Source organism: Neomonachus schauinslandi, chromosome 6 (assembly GCF_002201575.2).
Source record: "Neomonachus schauinslandi chromosome 6, ASM220157v2, whole genome shotgun sequence".
NCBI lineage: Eukaryota > Metazoa > Chordata > Mammalia > Carnivora > Phocidae > Neomonachus > Neomonachus schauinslandi.
This window is the reverse complement of record NC_058408.1, coordinates 106,768,717-106,782,866: the sequence shown is the minus strand read 5'-3', so window position 1 is coordinate 106,782,866 and position 14,150 is coordinate 106,768,717. Positions and strand designations below refer to the sequence as shown.

At 55.6% G+C, this 14,150-nt stretch overlaps 1 protein-coding gene across 1 annotated transcript in view; it reads right to left on the bottom strand.

The window, feature by feature from the left end:
- The window catches only part of ZMIZ1 (zinc finger MIZ-type containing 1), a 187,560-nt gene extending 187,077 nt beyond the window's left edge, over window positions 1-483 (bottom strand). The window contains exon 1 of the mRNA XM_021700290.2: window positions 396-483. The gene's annotated coding sequence lies outside the window, so the exon portion shown is untranslated. The remainder of the gene's footprint in view (window positions 1-395) is intronic.
- Between the last annotated feature and the right edge of the window lie 13,667 nt (window positions 484-14,150).

The following is a 14,150-nucleotide window of genomic DNA, read 5'->3' as shown; positions in this document are numbered from 1 at the left end:
ATAATGGACCTGATTCCAGCACCTGCCTCACAGGTTGGTGTGCAGATGGAAAGAGTCAATAACTACACAGCACTTAGTGCTGTGCCTGGCACCCAGTGACGCGCTCGGCACATCCGCGCGTCCGCCATTATTCTCAAGTACAGAGGGGAGGGCAGGGGAGGGACAGGCCTGCCTAAGGCCACACGGGCCCTGGCAACAGCATAAAACCTAACATCCAAGTCCCAAGCCAGGACATAAGCCCCTCCACTGTCTGAGAGGAGGGGGGCCAAGGAAGAAGTGAGAACTGAGAAATAAGCCCCATCCCCTCATTCCTCAGTGCTGGCGGCCCAGCCGCCCGCTCCCCCGACCCCGCGGCAGCAGACGCACAGCGCCAGGGGCCAGCCCATCCTGCTTACCTGCTGAGGCCTCTGCGGACGACCGGGACTTGAGGCTGCTAAGGGCGTCAGGAAAAGGAGGCCGAGGTGGGAAGAAGGTGACAGCCCCCGCGGTCCGACGGGGTGGAGCACAGCACTGCAAGTCCTGCGGGACAGACCAGAGGGCGCAGTGAGCTCCAAGCCAACCTCGCGGGTGGCCCCCACCTCTCCACTGACCTTGGGGCCCTGCCTTCCCCGGGCTCGGCTGGCCATCTCCTGGAAGGCTGAGCTGGCCCCCCAAAGTGGAGCCATCCCAGAAACTGGATGCTGCCCCCCACCTCCCCAGCCAGGGCCTGTCTCCTGAACTTGGTGGCAGAGGCCCAGCCCGGGCCCCAGCACTGAGGGCCAGCCCTCGGCAGCCGGGCAGCGAGAGTAGCAGCTCGCGGGCACACACACACGTCGGTGCTGCAGCCGGCCCGGGGCCCCGGGCGCCCGGCCTTGGGACATGTCTGGTGCTCTGCTCTGAGCCCTCTCCCCCACTGCTCTTTCAGAGCCCTGCTGGCCTTCGAGACGCTGCTCAAGTGCCTCCACGGAGCCCTCCTGGACAGGCCCTTCCTTTCCTTGTTCACCCTCCGGGGGCTTGGGGTATGGCTGACCGTGTCTTCTCCAGCTTTCTGGAGGTCAAGTTTATCCCTCTCCTCTGAGGCTAGCAAGGCCAGGGATTGTTGGAGGGATGGATGGACAAACAAATGAGTGACTGACGGACGGTACAGTGAAGGTGTTTAGTGAATAAGATGAATAAAACTGGCCAACTGACGTGTGTCTTGAAGATTTATTTATTTATTTATTTATATGAGAGAGTGAGAGAGAGTGAGCAGGGGGAGGGGCAGAGGGAGAAGCAGGCTCCCCAATGAGCAGGGAGCCTGATGGATGTGGAGCTCGATCCCAGGACCCCAGAATCATGCATGACCTGAGCCGAAGGCAGACGCTTAACTGACTGAGCCACCCAGGTGCCCCTGATGTGTGTCTTGAAATCAGGAAGCCCACTGAGCTCTCCAAGGGCCTTGTGATGCCCTTCCCTGTTAGATTCTAGAATACAGCATTCAGGATGGGGAGAGGCAAGAGACTTGGTGAGGCTGATACTCTGTTGATTCCCAAATGCAGAAAGCAAGGCCCTGCTGGGGAAAGGGTTTCTTCCCAGGGTCTTGCAGCAAGAGAGAGGCAAGGCCAGAGGTAGACCCCAGTCTCCCTGGGGACTGCTTTGCTCACTGCCCAGAGCTATCTCGGATGGAGGCCACCATGGCAGCCCCTCCAGCTCTTGCATCCTCGTATGTCAGTTCTGCCAGGCACCCAGCTTCTCTGAGTCTTGGGGGTCTGGGAGGCCATCTGGTCTGATGGCCCTATATCCAGACCCTACATCTGGTCTGATGGCCTGTGGCTCCAGGTGGGCCCACTGGGGACATTACAGGGAGCCTCAGGGTCAGAGATCTTCAGCCAGGGGGACTTTCTAAAAGCCCCATGGACACCTCGCTCCCCTCCACAAAGCCTTTGCCGGCTTCCCAAACATGGCTGGAGGGGCATGCACTGGTCACCACCTTAGAAACTAGTTTGGAAGTATCTCCCACCTTGTGGCTTATCAGCAACCCAGCAATTCCACTTCTAGAGATACGTGTGCATGGGGGCACCCGAAGATGTGTACTAGAAATGTTCAGAGCAGTGCTATTCGTAAGGGCCAAGAACCCCAAAAGCCTCCCAGATGGCCATCAACCATAGAATAGATACCTGGTGTGTCCACACAATGGAATAAATACCACACAGCAATGAGAACTAAGGATCTGCAACTAGATCCAATGATAGAGAAATCTTACAAGCCCAACAACCCAAAGAAGCCAGACACGATAGAGAACATACTTAAGGGGCCCATTTACAGAAAAGTCAAGAACAGGCAGACTACTCCGTGTTTGTGGTCGACTAAATATGGTGACAGATTCTTTGCAGCAATAACTCCTTTCAGAGGGGGGAGGGTAGTCTATTCTCTACCTCCCGGATCTGGGCTGCAGTTGAGACTTGTTTTGATCAATAGGATTTAGTGAAAGGAACAGTTTCTGGCTTACAGAGACTAGGACTTCAGGCACATGTTGTTTATGGCCTTGGCCCTGTCGGAGGCCAGTCTCCTCTACTGGAGAATGGGGGGACAACTGAGGCCACCCAGCCAACAGCCAGCACTGACTGCCAGATGTGACTGAGCCCAATGCCAACCTTCTGGTCCAGCCGGCCCTTCGGGTGACTAGAGTCACATGAGCCCAAGGGAAACCAGCAGAGGGACTGCCCAGGCAAACCCCAGAACTCAGAGACATAATAAATGGTGGTGGTTTGTTTGAAGCCACTAAGTTTTGGGGTGTTTGTATTGTTGGGCAGCAATAGGTGGTGGAGAGCATGCTGTTGGAAATCAGGAGTCATTGTCCTGGAGGGGAAGCAGGGACTGGGAGGAGGCACACAGGGGGTTCTAGGGCATCCGGAATGTTCTTCATCTGTGTGGTGGTTACATGACTGTGTTCATTTCATGACAATCTGTCAAGCTACACTTCGGATAGGCACACTTTTCTGCATGGACATAATACTTCAATGGAAGCTGAAAACAAACAAACCTTCTCTGGCTCTCCACCCAGCCATACCAGGTCCAGCCCCCCCTGCTCTGCCCACCTCGCTAGCCCAGCCCCTGGCCGGTGGCTTCATCTCACTTTCCCCTGCACACTCACAGAGCCGCCTCACACCCCTGCCCCTGGGATGCCTTTGCTCTTCTCTCCATGATTCAAGCCGGAGGGCAGGTGGCACCTCCTCCTGGAAGCCTTCCCTGACTGCCCCCAGGCTTTGCCCAGGTATCTAGACTCACGCAGCTCTCTCTCTGGGGCTGGGCCTTCCTGAGCATGGATTAGTCTTTTGCTGTCTCGCCAGCTGTCAAGAGCTCTGCAAGCAAGAGCCCCGTCAGGCTTCGGTGGCACCCTTCCTCCTCTTCCTCCAGGGTCAAGACCTTCGCCCCCCCCCCCCCCCCCCAGAGTGATGCTGTGATGACCAGAGCAGGTTTCGGTGAAGGGGCACTGGGGGGACTGGTGATCACAAGATGGGTTGTATGCCAGCACCTGCCAAGACCCAGGCTTCTCCCACATATGTTGAGGGTGGGGCTGAATTTGAGGGTACAATGAGGGTCTACGCAATGGAGGAGGGCTTGAGGGGTGCCCCGTTTTGCAGTACACAATGACACCTGTGAAGTGTGTACCACTCCTTCCCTCTTAATGATCTACTAAAATAAAAGAGCAAGGCTGACATGCAGTCAGTGCTGTCTCTCTGCCGAAACAATGCAAAAGACAAGGCAAAGCGGAGGACGAGCTGTAATGCCAGACAGATGGGGCCTCGGCTCTGCTACAAATCCTTGGATGTACTGACTTGTCTCTATCAGCGAGCGCCTAGTGAGAAGGAGGAGCCCTCCCCTGTTCTGGCTCCCAGCCTGGAGGTACCTTGGGCCTCAGTGGACCCCCAGCGCCAGGGCCTCAATCCTCAATGCCCCTCTCTGGGCCCCCAACCCCATCTTTGCAGTCCCAGCTCTGTTCTTTTTTAAACAATTTTTTTATTGTTATGTTAATCCCCATACATTACATCATTAGTTTTTGATGTAGTGTTCCATGATTCATTGTTTGTGCATAACACCCAGTGCTCCATGCAGAATGTGCCCTCCTCAATACTCACCACCAGACTAACCCATCCTCCCACCCCCCTCCCCTCTAGAACCCTCACTTTGTTTTTCAGAGTCCATCGTCTCTCATGGTTCGTCTACCCCTCCGATTTCCCCCGCTTCATTCTTCCCCTCCCGCTACCTTCTTCTTCTTTTTTTTTCTTAACATATATTGCATTATTTGTTTCAGAGGTACAGATCTGAGATTCAACAGTCTTGCACAATTCACAGCGCTTACCAGAGCACACACCCTCCCCAGTGTCTATCACCCAGTCACCCCATCCCTCCCACCCCACCCCCCACTCCAGCAACCCTCAGTTTGTTTCCTGAGATTAAGAATTCCTCATATCAGTGAGGTCATATGATACATGTCTTTCTCTGTTTGACTTATTTCTCTCAGCATAATACCCTCCAGTTCCATCCACGTCGTTGCAAATGGCAAGATCTCATTCCTTTTGATGGCTGCATAATATTCCATTGTATATATATATACCACTCTTCTTTATCCATTCATCTGTCGATGGACATCTTGGCTCTTTCCATAGTTTGGCTATTGTGGACATTGCTGCTATAAACATTGGGGTGCATGTACCCTTTCGGATCCCTACTTTTGTATCTTTGGGGTAAATACCCAGTCCGGCTCTGTTCTTAATGGATGCATGACCTTGGGGGAGTTTCTTCTGGTCTCAGATCCCTCACTGTCATCCCAGAGATCTGGCTTAGTCAACAATCTCTGATGAGTCACATTTTTCTCTCCCACGGGAGGCCTGGCCCCTGACAACAGGCCAAGGCGGTTCTGAAGCCCAGGTTTCTTTCTGCCTCCCTCCAGGTCCCCGCTGTGCTGGGGATGGTGTCTGCCCACTCCCTCCCCACCCCCATGCCTGGGCTATCCCTGGGACATTTTCTCTGGTACCCAGAGTGTTTTTCTAGGAAAGGAAACTCCTTGCCCAACAGAGAGGCACAGATAAGCCGGAGGACAGCCAGAATGGGAGAGGTCCTAGGAGAGGTGGTCTGTCCTGTGGCAGAGTTAACTCCACACACATGAGGACAGCCTGAGTGGGACCAGCCTAACGTCAGAGGGACCCCTGGACTGAGCACACTTTCCACAGGTGAGTGTGCTGTCTCCCCAGGGGGGTGAGTGCCCTGTCCCCAGAGATGTGCAAGCAGTGGGAGTGGCCACGTGGTGCTGTGCGTGCTCTGAGCACCGGAACTAGAGCTGAACTCGACATTTCCCAACCTTCTCTGATGATAAGAATCACCTGGGCTGCCTGGTAAACCCACAGCATCCCCAGGCCTCTCCCTTGAGAATGGAAGGCTGTGGGTCTGGAATGCAGCCCAGGAATTTAAAATTTTAACAAGTCCTCCCAGGGGATCCTTTGCATCTGGAAAGTTTGGGGGAGCACTGGCAGATGACCTTCCTGGTCCCCTTGGGCCCCGAGATTAGTGATTCTGAGTTGCCCACTCCAACACCAGCCCTACCCCATCTGGAAGATAAGGCTGGCAAGAGAGTAACTGCATCATTAAAAGAAAAATGATTTAAAAGCTTTAGAAGGGGGCAAAGATGTTGGGGGAGGGGGTTCTCAGCCCCCAGCAGTGCTAACTGGAGCTCCTTCCTAGCCCCCCCAGGCCCCCCAGAGTCATCCAGAAAAGCTCGGCACTGGGAAGGGGGGAAGGCAAGCGGACAGCTGTTCAGCTGCTGCTCAGTGAGACCCGGAAAAGCAATTATCTTGCTCTTAGCAGCGAGGCGCTGGCTTTTGCCCGCCCCTCCCTCCTCCCTCCCTCTCCCTTCTCATACACACACACACACACACACACACACAGACACACACACACACAGACACACACACACACCCAGGCCACAGGCCCCCGGCTGGCTCTGAACCTGCTCCTCCCACCACCAGCCTCCAGATCCCTCTGACTCGCTCAACCTCCGTCCTCAGAGCCCGTTTCCAACACTTAAATCATTTAGCCCACTAAACCGGAGACAGCAAAATGGGTGCTATTTCTTAAAAACATACAGAGAGCGTATTAAATTATTGATAGCCATTAAACAGGGGGAAAAAATTAAACAGCTCTCAGCTCTTATCAATCATTCATGCAGTTTCCACTGGGGTGTTTTCTGGAGAGTGATCACACGGCCAACCCAGGGAGCCAGCTCCTGCCAGCAAGGAAGGAGCTGGGCTGCATGGAGGCGGGGAGGGGTCCCTTACAGCCCCCTAGCAATTCCCCAGGCCCAGGATATGCGGCGGAGGGGGCGCGGCGCTGGCACAGGGAGGTCAGCCTCTCCACTGGCAAACTCCCTCCTCCCCTCTCCACCACATCATTAACAAAGGTACACTCCAACACTGCCTTTAGGAACCCCTTCATTAAATCCTGCGGGCCTTTCCTGAGCGTCTACTATGTGTCAGGCATGCATAGAGCACAGATAAGCTCAAAGCACTCACACAGGTAACCGTGGGAGCCCTCTGCAGGGAAAGGTGACCACAGGACCTTGTGATAGGGGTCCTGGTGGAGATCCAGAGGGCGACTCAGGGGAAAAGGGGGCAGCGTCGGCTGGAGGGGGTGCTGCAGGGGAAGGCTTCACCAGAGAAGTAATTCTTGGGTAAATTCTTGCCCAGAGGGCAAGTCCAGGAGGGGCATTCCAGGAAAGTGGTCCAGCATGGGCAAACGCACTGCAGCCTGTGTCTAAGCGCTCTGTCCTGTCCATAGCCCCGCGCGTCTTCAATGGCGGTTACTGGCCTTGTGGGGTTAGGGGCTTGGCTGTCACCTCAGCCTCTCCTCCAGGCACTGTTCAAACCCAGGCCAGCAGCGTGGACAGGCAGGAGATTGGGGTTCACCCCAGCCACCCAGGGCAACGGCACCGCCACCCCCGTACATAGATCCATTTCCTGGCTCTGACTCAGGACACCTAAGCCAGCGTGACGCAGGCCACGGAGGCCACAGGGTCGGGACACTGCTGGTCTCCTGGCCACAGATAGGCCTGGCAGAGTTACCCCTTGGATATGTGCTCCCTGTGGCTGCTGAGCTGGGCCAAGGCCCCGAGCACCAGGGCCTCAGGAGCCAGCGGATACCTGATACTGCCCCACCCCTCCGCTTGGGGACCATCCACAACCAGGGGCCATTTGATCCTCCGAGGCCAGGCTGGGCGACTGGCGGCCGTGGGGAACAAAGAGGCAAGGCCCATGCCTGCCCCAGCCCCTGCCCGCCCAGCACACTGGGAGAGCCACATTCTTGAATGCCTTTCAGAAGCTCTCACTTCTCAGGAGCCGGGAGCAGGGAGCTGGGAGCCGGGAAGAGGCCCTGCCAAGTGTTGATAGCACCCTTGCCAGAGAAAGCTGCTGTCACAGGGAAACATTCTGGGGAGAGTGGTTGTTTACCACCAACGCCTGGGACTGTCAAGAAATAATCGGAAGAAATTAAATTTGCAAAGTTGAAGATATAAAGGAAGCCTCCTCCCCAAGCCCCTGGACATTTCAACTTGGAGGATTAGGCTGCTCTCTTCTGTCTGATTTGGAGAAATATCCTTAAATCTGCAGGGGGTGGGTGGGGGGATATGTGTGCAACCAGCCAGGATTGGGGGGAGGGGCTGAGCTGTGTCTGGGCTCTGGCACTCACCCTCCCCTCTCTGGGCCTCAGTCTGCTCATCTGCAAAGTGACAGATACACATTTGGAATCAGTAAGACCACATGATCATACCGGACAAGGGTAACCTCCAGGAGGTCTGTCCAGTCTACAAGGAACATGCTGGGCTGGGTGGGTCTGAAAAGGTCATTGACCATCTCCCTGCCTCTACACTGACCCATACTCACGCTCTCAGCACCCTCCCCTGGATTGCTACATATAACCCCTTCCCTCTAGCCCACCTCCACCCAGGTGCAGGGACCCATGAAGGGCTCGGACCTGAGCCTGCACAGAGCAGGCTGCCACGAAAAGTTTGCTGACCAGCAGAATCAAGACACGAATGGGCAAATGACCCAAAAACGCAAATTGAAAACACTTGTCCCTGCTCAGGTACCAATCCTGACTGCCCCTTACCAGCTCCTCCCACTGCCAAATTCCTACGTCCTCAAAGCCCTTCATCTATGAGTCGAGTCCACACTTCTAGACATCTCCTCTAACAATTTCCCTTGGACTTTCATGCCCCAGGGCCTTTGCATGTGTTATTGCTTTCTCTACCCAGCCAAGTCCTGCTCTGGGTGAAGCTCTATTTCCTCCTTGTAACTGCTGCAACATTTTCCACATTACACTAAACTGGACTCCGTTCACACTTGCTCTGAACTAAACGGGGGCACCACGAACACAAATAGGGTTCCTTCCATCAGCACTCGGCACATGGGGTCAGAGAGGGGCCTCTAACTTTACTACATACAAACTAACCACTCCAGCCCCTGGCCTACGGCCCACAATCAGTTCTTCCTCATGGCCAACCTGCATCACTCCTGCTTTCATTTTAAAAGCCATTCCCTGGATAGTGGGTGAGATGTTCTCAGCCAAGTGTAAATGAGACTGTACTCTTGGAGCTCCCAGAGCCGAGGCAAGGGGCAGGCTTGGAATTTCCAGGCAATGGCCAGCAGAAATTGGCCACAAATGAATCATTAACTCTCGAGTCGAGAGCTCTGAGTGGCTGGTGCCAAAGTCTCGGGCTCTGGCCTGTGTGGGCCACTTGGCCTCGCTTGGCTCCGGCCTGGGGGTGGCCCCGCCCCTCGCTGGCCATCTGCTTCATCCCACAGCCACTGGTCACTGAGAGCCGAGGCCATCTGGGCCAGAGCAGCCCAGATGTCTTATGGGAGAAGGCATGCCTTTCCCTAGGAATGACTCCAAACCTTTGCCCACACACTTCTATCTTTCTGGAAGGCTATCCCTTCCAGTGCGCTAAATACCCCTGTCCTTCAAGGTCTGGCCCCAGCCTGTCCTGCCTCCTCTCTTCCCTGCCCATCTGGGCCCATCTGGGTTGATGCAGGTTGGCCAGTGGGGGTGGGGTCGGAGCAAGAGTAGAGGTGACTGCTGGCCTCCTGCTGGGGAGCCAGGTGGCCGTGCGGGGCTGGGCACCTGGTTCCCAGGAGTCCGCCGAGGTCAGCACGGACCACGGGGTGCCATCGTGCAGGCCGGGGTGTGATTCCGCCACACCTCCTCTAAGCTGCCCCGAAGGAGGGCCTGGCCTCTTGGGTGGGGACGGATGGATGTGAAGTCTGGAAACATAGGTATTATTGGAATGTGATGTCATGGGTCATTCGCTATGTGTTCATCTGTGCTTCTGAACCCAGCGTCCACCGCATGGCGGTTAGGCTGGTGACAACACCAACAAACACCGCCAACTCGAGCGGCCGCTGCATGTCAAACTCAACACACATTTCCCACGGATCCTGCCAGCACACCACGGTACATACTATCACTATACCCATTTCAAAGATGAGGAACGCACGCTTCCTAGAGATCCAGGTACCAGGAAGTCCGTGCCGAAGTCCCAGGGCTACACTGTGGCAGCGGGGGGATCGGATGGAGGCCAGGCCCCAGCACCCGCCCCACACCCACGTGCCCAGAGCCCCTCATCTTGCACACGCAGAGCCAGAACCAGTGCCCTGGGCACCCCACCCTTCACAGGGCTCTTTTCTCATCTGACTCTCAGCAGAGCCCCAAGAGAGGGCCAGCGAGGGTGACTATGACCACGTCACAGACCGGGAGAGTGAAGCTTGATGGGGAAGGGCCCTGACTTAGCCAGCAGCTTTTCTACTCCTTGAATCCTCGCGATGCTGTTGGAACTGCTTTATGGATGGGAGGACGCTGAGGACGGGCTAGCCAAGCTTGCTGCCATGCGCTGGGGACAGAGCCCGGGTGTGTGACCTGCTCTGCCTGACTCCCAACTGGGCTTCTCCCATGACACGGGGCTGTCCCCAAGGCCTGGCACAGCATTCGTGTGGGCTGCTGAACCCAGTGGGGAGAGGAGACTCAGGGGTGCTACATGGGGGCCTGGGGACTGGTGCTGCATCCCCCCCCCAGCCTCCTCCTGTGGGAATGGGAACGGGCTGGAGTACCCCTGAGCATGAGCCCACCTCCCCACTTCCCCACAGGACTCTGGACCACGGCACTCTGCTTTCATCTACCATGGCAGAGTCTCAGGATGAGTCTACCGATCAGGATAGGGCGTTTCAGCCAGCCCCACTGCTCGCCGTGTGTCCAAGCACGTGTATACGGGTGTGTGAGTGTGGATGGCATCGATCTGGGGAAGACAGGAGTGTGCAAGGGGAGCAGGTGGGCAGGCGGCCATCCGCAGGACTGCGCAAGAAGCCCCTTGCCACAGCTATGCTCACGGAGTCAGGCCTGTCCAGAACAAGCCCATAAATCAGGACGCTGCCTGCCGCAAGCATTAAATCACTGTCCGTGGGACACAGCGCTTAGCGGGGGAAGCAGCCCCATCGGGCCCAGACCCACCATCTGGGGTGGGAGTGGGGGGGTTAGCTGGCGTTGGCTCAAGGCCGCCCCCAATCAGACCTTACTCCTGCTAGCCCACGAAGCCCCATCTCCCTCTGCCTTTGCTCTGGTTCTACCCTTCTTCCTCTGCTCTCAGCCGGGGACTCCTTATTTCACCCCCCGGGCTGAGGGCTGCTCTCTCACCCCCAGCCCTGAAGGCTTCCCCCAGCGACCTAGGTGTGCCAGGGGTGCGGGTGGTGGACAGCCCACTTCTGGGCAGGAATACTGACTGGGCTGCTGTCACCGGCCCTCCCATGAGTCATCCCCTCCTCCTGGCCTCACGTTCCCTGTCTATAAAGCGGAGACTGGAACAGGCCCTCGTGGGGCTGCTCGTCCTGAGGATCTGACGCCCAGGGAAAAGATCCTCCGTGGAGGCTGATTAATTATGACTATTAATAATACAACCATCTGTATCTCATGGCAGAGGAAGGATGATTAAAATGGCCCCATGCCCCAGCAGCAGAATAAATGGGTCTCCGGGTGGGCTGGGGTGTCAGCACCAGCGTGCGAGCAGATCCATGGTGGCTGTGTTTTGGGGTGGGGGGGACTGTTTATACTGCACTGCACAGAGAAATGCAGGGAGGAGAGAGACAGGCAGGCAGATAGACAGACAGATGGCCGCGAGCTGGCTCATCAGCTGAGGAGCGAGGGACAGTTAGCTCATGCCAAGGCTCTTGGGCAGGATTTTCTCAGCCTACCCCTGGAGCAAACCAACTTGGCCTTTCCACTTCTCTTCAATACCCTCCAGCCCCCACCCCAGAGTAGAGCCCAGAGGCCTCAGTTGCAGGAGTCAACAAGGGAATAAGGGATGGGGATATCCTTTATCCATAGAAGTTCTGGACACTTGTAATCTGCCAGGGTTGGGCCAGCCCCCCTGAGCCAGCGCTCTAGGAATAGACCTGGGCACCACCCATTCCATGGCTCTGTTCCCTGGACACTCATGTCCCCCTGCCCTCCACAAGCCTTGCCCTAATAGCCTCCCTCTAATGGGTAAGCCTTTCTCAGCACCCCCTCATGCACTGGGACTGATGCATGCTGTCCCTACTCCCACCATCCCATGGGGTCCAGCGCACCCTGGACCTCGCCCATCCACCTGAAATACTTTCTTGGTATACGTATCCACCCCTCACCTCACATTCACCAGACCATGAGATGCTCTTGTTGACCCACCTCTATGATCCCTCAGTGCCCATGATCAGGACATGGCCTGGGAGGGGGACCCCTTGCACTGCACTCACCAGCTGGCCCTTGAGAACCCTCACCCTGAGCCAGGCACTGTTAACCTGTTAATAGTCACAACAGCCCTATGTTGTATTTATGCCCATTTTATAGATGAAGAAACTGAGGTACGGAGAGATCAAGGGACTTGCCAAAGGTCACATGGCCCAAGAAGTGGTTGAAATGCAAAGCAGGCCATTTGGCTCCAGAGCTCCTACCCACTTGGCTACAAAGATTCCAAATGAATGAGGGAAGGAAGGGAGGGAGGGAAGAAAGGAGGAAGGGAAGGAAGGAAGTTAGTTGGTTTAAACATCAGGATGCATAAATTTAGTCTTTTGAGCTTTCTTTGTGAGTAGAAGGTGAAATGGCCAGGAGATGAGTGCCAGGTCTCTGCATTAACTAGCTGTATGACCTCAAGCAAGTCACTTGCCAACTCTGGGCCTCGATGTCCTCATCTGTAAAATGGGGACATATGGGGCTGCCTCACCTACTGATCAGATATGAGAGCAGTGGTAGAGTGAGCACCCAGAGGACAACAGAGCATGACCATGATGTCTGTATACACGGCAGCCAGGAAGCCTGCATGCCTGCTCTGGTGGGGACCCCAAGAACAACGGATGGGGGGTATGAAGCTTTGGATGCACACTGACTATTCTCGGGGCTGTCAACCCACTTTCTGGGCACCTACCCAGTATGCAGCCTAGGGCTAGCCACAGCATATACAGATCAGCACACGGGCTGCAGGAGCCTGGCCTACAGTGTGGTTGGGGGGCGCCCCCTGCCTCCTGGGCTGCCCACGGAGCACCCGCTTCGTTCCAACAGGAGCTTCTGGCTCCATCGCTGGCTGACCACCATGCCTGGTGCTGGCGACGCCGTAGGGACCGAGGCCAGCCACAGGCTTGGAGGGGCTCCCGAGTGACAGGAGGTCAGGCATGTCACCAAGCTCCCTTCCCACACCATGGCAGCCATTAACAATCAATCCCCATACTCTCTTTCAGAGTCAAACGTGACCTTAGAATTGCTTTTCGAAATAGCACTCCGGGCTGTCCCTCCCAGCTGGGGCAGAAAACAAAACCTATGGTATTTGACATGGCTGCTGGTGGAGCAACTCCTACCCTCACCAGTAAGGTCTGGACCCTGGCAGAGGGACCCCTGCGGCCCCTCTGTTATGAAGCGTAGTGGTCACCTGCGAATGTCAGGCGGGCAGAAGACAGTTTGCCAGAGTGTTCTTCTAATCGCCCATCCCCGTCCACTCCTCTACGAGGAGATAGAAGGTGAAGGAGGTTGGCAGGGGACTGTGAAGACAAGGACAATGTGAACAGTGCACTGGCCCCATGTGTCCCAGCCGCCTACCGGGTTTTTGTCAATTCCTCCTGCCATCTAGACTGCCATTTGTTTAGTATTGTTCTTTTTTTTTTTTTAAAGATTTTATTCATTTATTTGTCAGAGAGAGAGCACAAGCTGGGGGAGCGGCACGCAGAGGTAGAAGTGGGCCTCCCGCTGAGCAGGGAGCCCGATGCGGGGCTCGATCCCAGGACCCTGGGACCATGACCTTAGCCGAAGGCAGACGCTTAACCCACTGAGCCACCCAGGCGTTGCTTAATATAGTTCTTGAACTCAACTCACAGTTTTTGCTAAACTACATTTATTTAAAAAAAAAAACCTTTATGGTCTTACCTTAAATACGCAGTTAGCCTCCCTCACCAGGAATAGAAGTTGAACATAAAAGCCAATGCAAGGAGAGTGGACCGTGGCATTACTCTGCTGCCCGTCTGCTGGAGGCTCCAGGGCCCTGGCCTCTCTCTGTTGGAAAGGGAGGCCAGCAAGCATCCCAGGCCCTGGAGGCTGTCCTCAAAACAGCCAGAAGACTGGAGAGCACAGGGTGGGGCAGGGGGCAGAGGGGTTTTCTCAGTCGTGACAAATGTAGCCCATGAACCCCCGACGGTCACCTTTGTGTACCTTTGAGGAGCACAAACACAGTGCGTGACGCTTGCCGGCTCTGAGAGGCGGTAGGTGACAGGTCTCTGATACCCAGACGAGGAAACAAGAGGCTCAGAGAGGTGAGCCTGCTGGCCTGAGGTCACACAGCAGTGAGCGGCCAAGCCAGGCCTCTGACTTGGGCCTCCTGACCGAGTGCAAGGCTTCCTCCCTTTCTGCTGCCTCTACCATCTCGATGCCACCTGGAGTCACTTAGGCAGAGGGAGTCACTCTGACCCGCGGCTGGTGTGGTAACGGTTTTTACACCTGAGGTTAACAACTGTGATTTAAGAGGTTATTTGTCTTAATTTTCGGGAATCAGTTTCTCAGGGAGGAGATAACTAACACATCGGGCTTGGGAAGCTAGTCTTTTTAGAAAATATTTATAGCGTTTCAAGACAGTT